The sequence below is a fragment of the Triticum dicoccoides genome, chromosome 6B (assembly GCF_002162155.2).
Source record: "Triticum dicoccoides isolate Atlit2015 ecotype Zavitan chromosome 6B, WEW_v2.0, whole genome shotgun sequence".
Taxonomy (NCBI): domain Eukaryota; kingdom Viridiplantae; phylum Streptophyta; class Magnoliopsida; order Poales; family Poaceae; genus Triticum; species Triticum dicoccoides.
Window position 1 is genome coordinate 339,678,040 of NC_041391.1, and position 12,912 is coordinate 339,690,951.

Here is a 12,912-nt window from a genome sequence, read left to right on the forward strand (position 1 = left end):
AATGGTTAAAATTATTATTTGCATTAATTTGCCTAAATGTCATGTTAAAATAGTTTTTTCATATCTTTATAACCGTAGCTTCGAGTTAAATAAACTTTAGATGTAAATGGGGTAGAAAAATGTGTAGGTTAACATGGTGCACTTTATTTTGCTATTTAACAACATTTAAATTGTGTATAGGGTAGACCAGTACCAATTTGATATATGCATATGGGGATTTTCTGGAATTGTTATATGTGTTTCAGGCCTCATTTAAACTTGCCTAAATAGGTAGCTTGCATATGGTTCACCTCTTGCCATGTTAACAACATTTAACCTTGTCATGCATCACACTTGGTTGTGCATCAAGCATTGTTTATGCTCATGTGTTTACCGTGTTGTTTGATTCTTTCCGGTTGTCCGTCTTCATGATAGTTCCGGTTAAGTTGCGATTGTCAGGATTCATTCGACTACGTTGGTTCGTGTACTTCATGGACTCGATCTTCTTCCAAGCAGGATTTCACGCAAGATGACCATCACCTTGGATATCACTACTATCATTGCTTTGCTACTTGTGTCGATGCTATCGCCATGTCGCACTACCTACCACTTGTTTTTGTCAAGCCTCCCAAATTGCCATGATAAGCCTCTAACCTTTTCCACCATCCCAGCAAATCGTTGTTTGGCTATGTTACCGCTTTGCTCAGACCCTCTTATAGCACTCGTAGTTGCACATGTGGTTGTAGGTTGTTCCATGTTGGAACATGGATATCATGGGATATCACAATATCTCTTATTTAATTAATGCATCTATATACTTGGTAAAGGGTGGAAGGCTTGGCCTTTTGCCTGGTGTTTTGTTCCACTCCTGCCACCCCAGTTTCCATCATACTAGTGTTATGTTCCTTGACAAGCGCTCCTAACACATGTGGGTGTATGGGAACCCCCTGACCAATCTCTTAGGAAAGAACTCCACCAGCAATTCCCCACTTTGGTTTGAAAATTTGCCAACATAATAATACCGATAATAATAATTTGATGCATAGGGAGTTAGCTCTACTCGAGGATTCCTTAATTCAACATAATACCGATGGGCCAGTGCTGATGGTAATGGTCCAAAATGGGCAGCCTGCGGGGCCACCACGGGGAAACTCGAGGACATGTTTTACTCGTAGCTTGTCCCATCTGGTTGTGCCCTGAGATCAAGATACACGGCTCCTATCGGCGTTGTCGGCACATCGGGCTGCCTTGCTGGTTTAGTTTTTACCTTTGAGGACAGGCGGGTCCACCGGAATTCCTTATCGTAAGCATCACATTCTTCATGGTGTGAGGATGTTCCATCGGATGCGTGTGGTAGTTTATCCTGGATTAAGTTGGAGCACCCCTGCAGAGTTAAATCTTTTTGAGAGCCATGCACGTGGTTATGGGGAGACTTGGAAATTTATACTATCCGGTTGTATAGAACTTGATACGAGATCTGAATTAAAATACACCAACCGCGTGCATAACCGTGACCGTCTCTTTTTGAGGGAGCTCGGGAAGAGAACACGGCGGGGTTATGATTGACTCGTAAGTAGTTTAGGATCACATATTGATCATTACTAGTTCACGACCGTTATGCATAGTTTACTCTTGTACTCGTAAGTTAGCCACCATACAATGCTTAGTGCTTGCTCCAACCTCACCACTTCCCCATTCCATGCCCATTAAGCTTTGCTAGTCTTTTACCCATGGTAATGGGATTTCTTAGTCCTCGTGACTCATAGATTACTACAATAACAGATGCAAGTACAGGTAATGCGATGACATGACATGAGAGTGATGCTTGCTTGTTTTGGAGTTCTTCTTCTGCTTCTTCTTCCTCGCCGGTGTTGGGATAGGTTCCTAGTCTGCAGCCTAGGCTAGCAGGGTGGATGTTGTTTGTGTTTTTCATTTCTTTTCATTTGTAGTTGTATGTTGCTCTTCTGTATGGTGTGTGCAATGTATTGATGTATTCACGTGGCATTTGTTTGTCTTTGCATGTATCCCCATTTGTGTTGTATATGGTACAATGTAATGATGTCCACCTTGCGAAAGCATCTTCAATATGCGCTTCTATCCTTGGTGGGACATTCAAGTTCCCCTCGGATAGGATCGCATATTGGGCGTGATAGCTTCAAAGCCAAAGTTCTCATATGTTGCACTTAGACTCATTGCTTCTAAGCAACCCCTTCAAATGTGGGTGGTTAAGAAGAATTAATTTCTCTTGGAGGATAGGGTCTCCAGTCGAAAAGCATTGGACTACAAAGACAATGCTGGAAACCTGATGAAACTTATGGGGTGCAAAATAAAGATCACCTATTCACCCCCCTCTAGTCGATATAATGCACTTTCAATTGGTATCAGAGCAAGGTACTCCCTTGTTCTGTGTGATTTTGTTTTAACCACCTAGAGTTTTAGTTATGCCGATTGCAAGAATGATCAAGGTCTCGGCTGGGTGTCCTACCTTCGATGGGACGGACTACCCCTACTGGAAGAATAAGATGCGCATGCATCTTGAGAAAATTGATAACAATCTCTGGTATGTTGTGGAAAATTGTGTTCCCTCGGTCACTCCGTCTGTGAATGCGCTGATGTGAAGAGATTCAAGCAACTCGACTCTCAAGCGAAGAATATCATATGTGGTCATCTAAGCAAAGGATAGTACGACAGAGTGAGTGCTTTGGAAATAGCAAAGCTGATCTGGGATAGGCTGTCCAAGGTAAACGAAGGAGTCTCCACTCAACGTGACTCCCAAGTTGATGTTCTTTGCAATCTCTTCAACCGCTTCAAAAGACTCGACAACGAAAAATGTTCAGCAAACTTCCGATCGCCTCACTGACATCTCAAATGAGCTTCAAGCACTTGGTGCCACTGACATCACCGATCATGAGGTGGTGAAGAAATTGTTGAGATCACTTGATTCCTCATTTGATACCCTTGCACTGATGATTCAAGAATGAGGATACTACAAGTCACTAGATCTTGCTAATATCCTCAAGAGGCTAAATAATCATGAGTTCCAGCTTGCTGAGAAGAGAGACCTCTATGGGCCGAGCTATGGAAGATCACATGCACTGAATGTCAAGGCAGTCTTTGAATCTGAAGGTGAAGATTCTGGTAGCAGCCTTGGTGATCCTGAAGAACTGCACCAGGAGCTAGCAATGCTCGTGAAGAAGTTCCATAAGTTCTCTCTCCGTGGTCGCTTTGGAAAATCCTCAAGAAGTGATGATTCCTCATCCTGTGACTACAAGAAGAGGACTTGCCACAAATGCAAGAAACCTGGTCACTACATGTCTGATTGTCCTCATTGGGAAAAGGAATCAAAGAAGAAGTACAAAGATGCCGATTCTGATGAATCAAAGAAGAAGAAGAAATCTTCAAAGTCCTCATCATCAAAATCTTCAAAATCTTCATCTCCCAAGAAGAGAAGTTCCAAGAAGGCTCGGGCATTTATCGGAAAGAAAATGGACTTTGAAGTTGAATCTGAGGAAAATGTGGTAGAGGAGGAATCTGAGGAGTTAGACTCTGGTGTGGCGAGCCTAGCCCTCGCTACTACTTACGTCAGCAAGTCCATGTTCAATGCTGAAGAAAATGACCTTCCCAACACTGCTGAGAAGAATGTCGATGACTATGCTCCCACCTATTGCTTCATGGCAAAAGGTGCCAAGGTACTCAAACATTCCTCCTCTGAATCTAGTGAGGATGAATCTGATGACAATCTCAAACCTAGCTATTGCAAACTTGCTAAGATTGCTGTCAAACAACAAAAGGCTTTGGAAAAGGTTCAAAATCTGCTAGACAAAAGCAATGACCTGCTGGGTGAGGAATTGAATCGAACTAAGACTTCGACTGATAATCTTTAGAGACTTCAGTTTGAGTTTGACAATCTTCAGAGTCATCATAACTCTCTCTTAGCTGATCATGAGAAGCTTTCTTATGAATTTCTTCAGAGAAAGCAAGATCATGAGAAGTTAAAAGTGAGTTATGAAGACCTTCAGAAGGAAAACAATTAATTGCTTGCTCAACAGATCAGTTCCACTCAGGAAGAATTTATTCCACCATGTTTGAAATGCATTGGGCATGAATCTGCTAATTCTTCACCTGAATGTTCAAATGCTTCTATTGCTGCAAATTCTTCAACTATCTCTGTGGTCACAAATTCCTCATCCAAGGATACCACAAGTAGCACTAACGATAATGCAGGGTTGAAGGAATTGTAAGTGACAGGCATATACAAAAGCCTCAAAGGGCATCGTACTCTTTGTGATGTGCTCAAAAAGCAGACCTTTAACAAGAACCCTAAGAAAGAGGGTATTGCCTTTGAGAGAAAACTCAATGCTCATGGGACCTACTAGAAACCTGAGCAGTATCCCAAAACCTCATGGGTTGCTGCGAAAGGACCTCCTGTAGATGCACTCACTTTATATGGCTTTACTTTTGAATCTTCATATTCCTTTGATGATTCATTTAACTCCAACTGTAAATTGTTCAAGGATCAGAATGGTGAAGTATTTGCTCGATATGTTTGAACTACTGCAGGAATGGTCCCCCTATGATGAAAATCTGGGTTCCCAAAAGGTGCCTTGAAAATCTTCAGGTGAATGTCATCATGACACCACCTAGGAAGAATAGGAAACCTAGACCAAAATCTTCATATGGATCGAACTCCTCATATGGACCAAATTCTTCATCTGGATCAAATTCCTAACGTGGATCCAAATCATCATATGAACATCATCGTGCTAACACTTCTGTTTCGCAGGGAAAGTCAAAAGGCTATGAATATGCGCATTATTCTTCAAACTAATATGTTCATAAGTCCTCGAAGAATTTCTTTGCTTATTCATATGCTTACCCTAACCCCTCTTCTATGAAATGAAGTGCACTGGCTTCAATGCCATCTTTCTCTTATGGAGCTCACAGAATGATGAATTCTTTGCCACCCCTCCAGATGTGGGTGGTGAAGAAAATGAACTAATCTCTTATGCAGGGTCAGGTCTCCAGACGAACTTAATTGTCTAAAGAATTTGCTGAAGACCTGAATATGCTTGAATGGACGCAAGCTAATCATGAAGAAATGGATTACTCATTTCTCACGTCTTCATGTTCCTATATCTGTTATACTGTTGATGAAATTCATCTGATGAAATTAATGCCATATTCTTCACTGATTAAGTATATGGGTTCGTAAGTTGCACTAATTCATCTGCAGGATGAACAACCCAAAGCTACTGAGTGGGTCCTCGACAGTGGATGTACAAATCACATAACCGGTGATAGGTACTTATTGATGGACACTACTTTATCTCCATCTCATCTGAAGCATATCACTTACGCTGACAAAGGCAAAAGCAAGGTATTGGGTCTTGGTAGGGTTGCAATCTCAAATGATAGACACATGGATAAAGTCAAACTTGTCGAGTCCTTAGGATTCAACCTCATGTGTGTCTCAATGCTTTGTGATCTTGATATGGTTGTCGTCTTTGGCAAGTATCATTGTGTTGTGCTAATGGATCTGACAATTCCAAAGCCTTCAAAGGCTTTAGGAGAGGAGACTTGTATATTGTTGATTTCTCTGCAGGACCACAACCTGCCACATGTCTACTTGGAAAAGCTTCAGAAGTCTGGTTATCGCATCTACGACTTGGTCATGCTGGCATGAGGAACTTGCATACACTCGCGAAGAAGAAGCATGTCATTGGAATCGAGGGTGTCATATTCCTCAAAGATCATCTCTGTGGGGTTGGCGAGGCTGGAAACATCTCCAGAGCCAAGCATCCCTTGAAGACTATCATGACCACTTCTCGTCCTTTTGAATTACTTCACATGGATCACTTTGGCCCTACTCATTCTACCACATTCACTAATGCTGCATCATTATATGGATTTATCATTGTTGATGATTATTCCCATTACACATGGGTGCATATCATCACTTACAAAATTGAAGTGCAGGAAGTCTTCAAATGATTTTCCTCAAGAGCATCTATGAACTTTGGTGTGAAGATCAAGCATATCAGGACTAATAATGGGACTGAGTTCAAGAATACTGGTCTTGATGACTATCTTGATGAACTTGGTATTACTCACGAGTTATCTGCCCCTTATACTCCTCAACAGAATGGTGATGTGGAGCGCAAGAACGTGGCTCTTATAGAGATGGCTCGCACTATGCTTGATGAATACAAGACTCCACCTTGTTTCTGGCCTGACGCTATTGATACTGCATGCCACATCATCAATAGGGTATATCTTCACAAATTCTTCAAAAAGATCCCATATAAACTCCTCACTGACAAGAAACCCAATGTAAGTTATTTCAAAGTCTTTGGTGCTAAATGTTGGATTAGAGATCCTCATCACAATTCTCGAAAGCACATGAGAGTTTTATGCTTGGTTACGGAAAGGACTCACACACTTATAGAATCTTCAACACCTATCACCACATGTCGGCGTTCTGGATACGGGGCTACCCAGACTTGCCTGCCTGCGGCCCACTGCGTGGATCCATTGACATCCTGGTACGTCCCAGCTTCAGCATCAACAACTCAAGACCCTCGCGAGGGTCCAAGCCTCACAAGGCGGACGACGCCAAGACCTCTAAGGGGATAGGCCTCCTCAGGCTGGCTCCCGAGGGCGGAGACTTCTATGCAAGGTGCCCCTCACGAGGCTCGGCTGACGTGGGCCATGACGACCAAGGCCAGGCGGGCGCCAGGAGGGCACAAGCGGGCGCAGAGTGCCAGTTTCCCTTTTGGTGCAAAGGAGGCAAGCGGTAGGTGCGGAGTCCTGAGAATGGGCCAAAGGTTTCCATTCCGGTGCAACAAGACCAACACTACCAGGACGGCAGGATGGAGGTCATCGTCGAGCCCACCGCAGTGTCACGACCAGAGGCTTTTCGCAGGGGAAGACCACTTTAGTCAGGATAGGATGTACTTCCTGTCCCCCTTCAAATCCATCCATTATGGCATCCCTTCCCGCCAACATTTGGGAAGAGGACCAAGGACACTATAAATATGACTTAGCCACCAACATAGAAGGGTGGTCGAACCAAGAGGAAAAGAGTAGAATAGGTATCGGATCCATTCTCATCTAACCACCTCACCAGCTCTCTTGAGCTCAAGAACACCTCACCTCGTGAGGCCTGTTCATCCACTGTACTAGTTCATCCTCACCCCTCGAGGCAATCCACCAAAACTTTGGAGTAGGGTATTAACACGCAAAGTGGCCCAAACCAGGATAAACTGTTGTGTCTCCTTGTTCCCTTGAGCTCAACGAGGTAGGCTTAGAGGATCACGACTAGGCAGGCTGGGTAGGTTGAGATCTCCGCCCATGTCCCATCAATCGCCACATGTCGTTCAAGGCTGCAGGCGGTTAGGGCCCGTGGCGCTCCGCACTTGCCCTTTGGCTTTGCCTCGAAGCCAAGTCCGAGCGTGCCTTGGTCCCACGGGCTACTGTCGGCGTTCTGGATCCGGGGGTACCTAGACTTGCCTGCCTGTGACTCATTGCGCAGCTCCATCGACGGCCTACTACGGCCCAGCTTTAGCATCAACAATTCAAGACCCTCGTGAGGGGCTAAGCCTCACGAGGCGGACGGCGCCAAGACCTCTAAGGGGATCTGCCTCCTCAGGCTGGCTCCCGAGGGGCAAAGAATCCTATGCAAGGTGCACCTCATGAGGCTCAGCTGACGTGAGCAATGACGACCAAGGCCAGGCGTGTGCCAGTGGGCGCAGAGTACCAGTTTCCTCTTGGTGCAAAGGAGGCAAGCGGCAGGCGCAGAGTCCCGAGGAATTGGCCAAAGGTTTCCATTCTGGTGCAACAAGACCAAGACCGCCAGGACTGCAGGACGGAGGTCATCGCCGAGCCCATCGCAGCGTCACGACCAGAGCCTTTTCGCAGGTGAGGGAGTCCTGGACTAGGGGGTGTCCGGATAGCCGAACTATCACCGTCGGCCGGACTCCTGGACTATGAAGATACAAGATTGAAGACTTCGTCCTGTGTCCGGATGGGACTTTCCTTGGTGTGGAAGGCAAGCTTGGCGATACGGATATGTAGATCTCCTACCATTGTAACCGACTCTGTGTAACCCAATCCCTCTTTGGTGTCTATATAAACCAGAGGGTTTAGTCCGTAGGACGGACAACAGTCATACCATAGGCTAGCTTCTAGGGTTTAGCCTCCTTGATCTCGTGGTAGATCTACTCTTGTACTACCCATATCATCAATATTAATCAAGCAGGAGTAGGGTTTTACCTCCACCGAGAGGGCCCGAACCTGGGTAAAAACATCGTGTCCCTTGTCTCCTGTTACCATCCGCCTAGACGCACAGTTCGGGACCCCTACCCGAGATCCGCCGGTTTTGACACCGACATTGGTGCTTTCATTGAGAGTTCCTCTATGCCGTCGCAATCAGGAAGGATGCCTCGTCCTGTCTTTAAAGACGGCACCGTCGCCAAAGGAGGTCTGGCCATCGGCCAAACTATCCGGCTAGGCGGTTTTCTTATGACCGCCTGTTCGGCCGCCACGCCGACGATGACCTCTCGGGTTATCAAAAGCGATCTCCACATCAACTCGGAATTTGCCGAGCAGCTAGATCTGATGGAGCTCTCCTCCGTAAATGAGCTATTTGATCGCATCGCCGCCCTGGGAGTCACTACAGACTACGATCAGATTGGGCCTAAAACCGATCTGAGAGAGATCAACTCTCCCCAGGCTACCCACCACGTTGCTGTGGTGGAGGAACAGCACGGCGAATCTTCTTTTACATTAAGGACAAGCTATGTCCAAATTCCCGACCCCTCCATGCCGGATTCCTGCGGAGGAACGGACGTTGATCAAACCCTGAACCTACAGTCAGGCAGCGGGCCGGATTCGTTGGACAACATCCAACAAACCAAACTTCCAAGTTCGGAAACTTTCCGGCCCCTGAGTCTTAGATTGGATGGGGTTCCGAATTTAATTCCACCCGCCCACCCAAACACAAGCGATCTATCCCGAATCCGGCAAGAGCCCGCTGAAACAGTACATCATTACTGGGCCAGATTCCTCCTGGTTATGGACAGGATAAAGGACTGCCATGAGGAAAGCGTAATCTCAATTTTCTGCAATAATTGCACGGACAAGGGAATCATGAACGCCATAAGTCGTCGCGAAATTACACGCTTCGCCTGCCTGGCGTCCATAGTACAAAAGTACTGTGCGATGGAGAGTGCCTGGAAAATCGAAACCAAATTTTGGGACAATCCGGCTCCGAACACAACCCTAGTCCGAAATAAAAGGGTGGATCATATTAAGGCACCTGGGTTAAAAACCAAAAAGCAAAAAACCCCTAAAGGGCACGAAACCGTACTGGAGGGATGGCTCAACGGACCTTGCAAAATTCATAGCATAGAGGGCGCCACTCCAACGCATAGCCTTCGAGCATGTTGGATACTACGGCAGGTGGCCAAAAGTGGCGAAGAGCTTCTAGCTCCAGAGAACCAGCCCAGCAGTTCCAGTACAGTATTAACAGTCTTCGAGACTTTCGCATCAAACAATATGCGAAAACGAACACTCCGCAGCCTTGCCGAAGTCTACCAAATAGCAACCATAAATCCATGGAGTGACACGGCTATTACCTTTAATGCTAGTGATGAACCTAAATTCCGAACAGCCTGAGCACCAGCCGCATTGGTCCTCAGTCCGATAGTGGACGGCTTTCGCCTTACTAAGGTACTCATGGATGGCGGCAGCGGATTAAACCTCATCTACGAGGAAACCCTTCGAAAAATGGAAGTAGACTGGAGCCGCATTGGGCGAAGCAACACAACCTTCAGAGGAATAATCCCTAGTCGGGAAGCATGCTGCACAGGAAAAATCACACTAGATGTGGTATTCGGCTCGCCGGACAACTACAGGTCCGAGGAGATCACGTTCCATGTGGCCCCGTTCAGCAGCGGATATCACACTTTATTAGGACGAGAGGCATTCACAATTTTTCAAGCTATACCCCATTACGGGTACATGAAGCTCAAAATGCCCGGGCCCAACGGAATCATCACCCTTGCTAGTGATCCGGATGTAGCACTCCGCGCCGAAAATAAGACAGCTGCACTAGCCCTTGAGGCGCTATCTGAAGCCCTAGCGGCCGAGGAACTCACAGCGCTGCGCTCCACGGTGAACAGGGATGACGTGATACTTGACAAAAGATCAAAGTCCACCTCTTTTAAGCCAGCGGACGAAATAGTCAAATTCCAAGTCCATCCAACGGACCCTACAAAAACGGCCTCCATTGGGGCACAATTAAACGCTGATGTAGACACCGCACTACGAGAATTCCTATGGGAAAATTGGGATATTTTTTCCTGGCACCCCTCAGACATGCCAGGAATCCCACGCCGCTGGCAGAGCACAGCCTAAATATCCTAAAAGGATTCAAGCCAGTCAAACAGGCTCTTCGGCGATTTTCCGAACCCAAAAGACAGGCAATGGGAGAGGAGCTAGCCAAGCTATTAGAAGCCGGATTCATCAGAGACATAAAACATCCGGACTGGCTAGGAAACCTGGTAATGGTACCAAAGAAGGACAAATCCTGGCGCCTGTGTGTCGATTTCAAGGACCTTAACAAGGCTTGCCCAAAGGATCCTTTCCCCCTTCCCCGCATCGATCAAATTATCGACGCTACCGCACGACACGATTCATTGTGCTTCCTCGACGCATACTCCGGCTACCATCAAATCAAGATGGCAGAGCCAGACCAAGCCGCGACGGCATTCATTACTCCATACGGACCATTCTGCTTCAACACAATGCCCTTCGGGCTCAAAAACGCCGGCGCAACATACCAACGCATGATTCAGACATGTCTGGCAAACCAGATCGGCAAAACAGTGGAGGCATACATAGATGATGTAGTCGTCAAATCCAAACACGTCGAAACTCTAGTAGACGACTTGAGGCTCACATTCGACAATCTCCGAGCATATGACATTAAGCTCAACCCGGAAAAATGCATCTTCGGCGTGCCAGCTGGAAAGCTCTTGGACTTCATTGTATCCGGTAGAGGAATTGAAGCAAACCCAGCCAAGATCCGAGCTCTGTCACAATTGGATATCCCAAAAGACCTCAAGCAAATACAAAAATTGACTGGATGCGTGGCGGCTCTAAGCCGCTTCATCTCCCGCTTAGGAGAAAAGGCATTACCCCTCTATCGCCTCCTCCGGCGCACCGAACACTTCGAGTGGATGGATGCCACCACGGCCGGACTCAAAGAAATAAAGGCCATATTGGCGACAAATCCGGTCCTGGCCGTGCCATGTGGGAGAACCAATGCTATTATATATCGCGGCAACACATCAAGTTGTAAGCGCGGTGCTCGTCATTGAGTGAGAAATGGACGGACATAAGTTCCCTCTTCAAACACCAGTGTACTACGTATCCACTGTCCTAACTCCATGCAAAACCCGGTATCCACATTATCAAAAGATAGCGTGCGCAGTGTTCATGGCATCCCGGAAGCTCCGACACTACTTTCAAGAGTGTTCGATAACAGTAGCCTCCGAAGTACCTCTCAATGACATTATAAACAACCGCGACGCGACCGGAAGGATTGCAAAATGGGCCATCGAGCTCCTACCATTTGACATAACCTATAAACCATGGCGAGCTATCAAGTCGCAAGTTTTGGCCGACTTCATTGCCAATGGACTGAAGCCGAACTCCCTAAAGAGTACGTCGCATATTCTAACTGGATCATGCACTTCGACGGCTCCAAAATGTTGGCCGACCTGGGGGCTGGCATCGTCCTGACGTCCCCAACCGGGGACATAGTCCAATACGTACTTCAGATAATGTACACGGACTCCAACAACACAGCCGAATACGAGGCCCTTCTACATGGCCTCCGGATGGCGGTCTCCATGGGCATTAAACGCCTAGAGGTGCGAGGGGATTCGAACCTCGCGATATCCCAAATAAATGGAGACTTCGACGCCAAGGATCCGAAAATGGCAGCTTACCGTAACGCCGTTTTGAAAATGTCAGCTCGGTTTGAAGGGCTCAAATTTCACCATATAGCCCGAGATAATAATCAAGCGGCGGACGTATTGGCACGCATCGGCGCAAAGCGCGATGCCGTCGCCCCAACATCTTCCTGGAATGGCTTTTCAAGCCATCCGTACTATGGGAAGGGGAGTCTGGAAATAACAATCCGGACCCAACAGCACTGCCCGACACTGCACATTCTGACACAATCGGTGGTTCTGCTAATGAAACAACACCTTCAGCCCACGAAATAATGGCAGTCATTGCCCCGTGGACCGAGCCTTTCCTAGCTTACTTAACTAGGCAAGAACTTCCCGAGGACCAAAACGAGGCCCACTGCATAGTACGGTGATCTAAAGCCTATAATGTACATGAGGGAGAGCTTTATAAGAAAAGCACAACCGGAGTTCTTCAAAGGTGCATCTCCGAAGAGGAAGGGCGAAATCTTCTGGCTGAAATTCATGCCGGACTCGGTGGGCACCACGCCGCAGCCCGGGCCCTTGTAAGCAAGGCCTTCCGTACAAGATTTTATTGGCCAACGGCCCGGACAGACACTCAGGATTTAGTCCAATGATGCGTCGGTTGCCAGCTCTTTGCTAATCAAAGCCACATGCCACCACCGCCCTGAAAACCATACCCATCACCTGGCCGTTCGCGGTCTGGGGGCTTGACATGGTTGGACCCCTTAATGGGGGAACCCACAAGCAAAAATACCTATTGGTCATGGTGGATAAATTCACCAAATGGATAGAGGCCAAGCCAGTTAAGACGGCCAAATCCGGACCCGTGATAGACTTCATATCAGGGGTAGTACACCGTTACAGCGTCCCCCACAGCATCATCACTGATAATGGCACAAACTTCACGGCCGACGAGGTTAAACTCTGGTGCAAA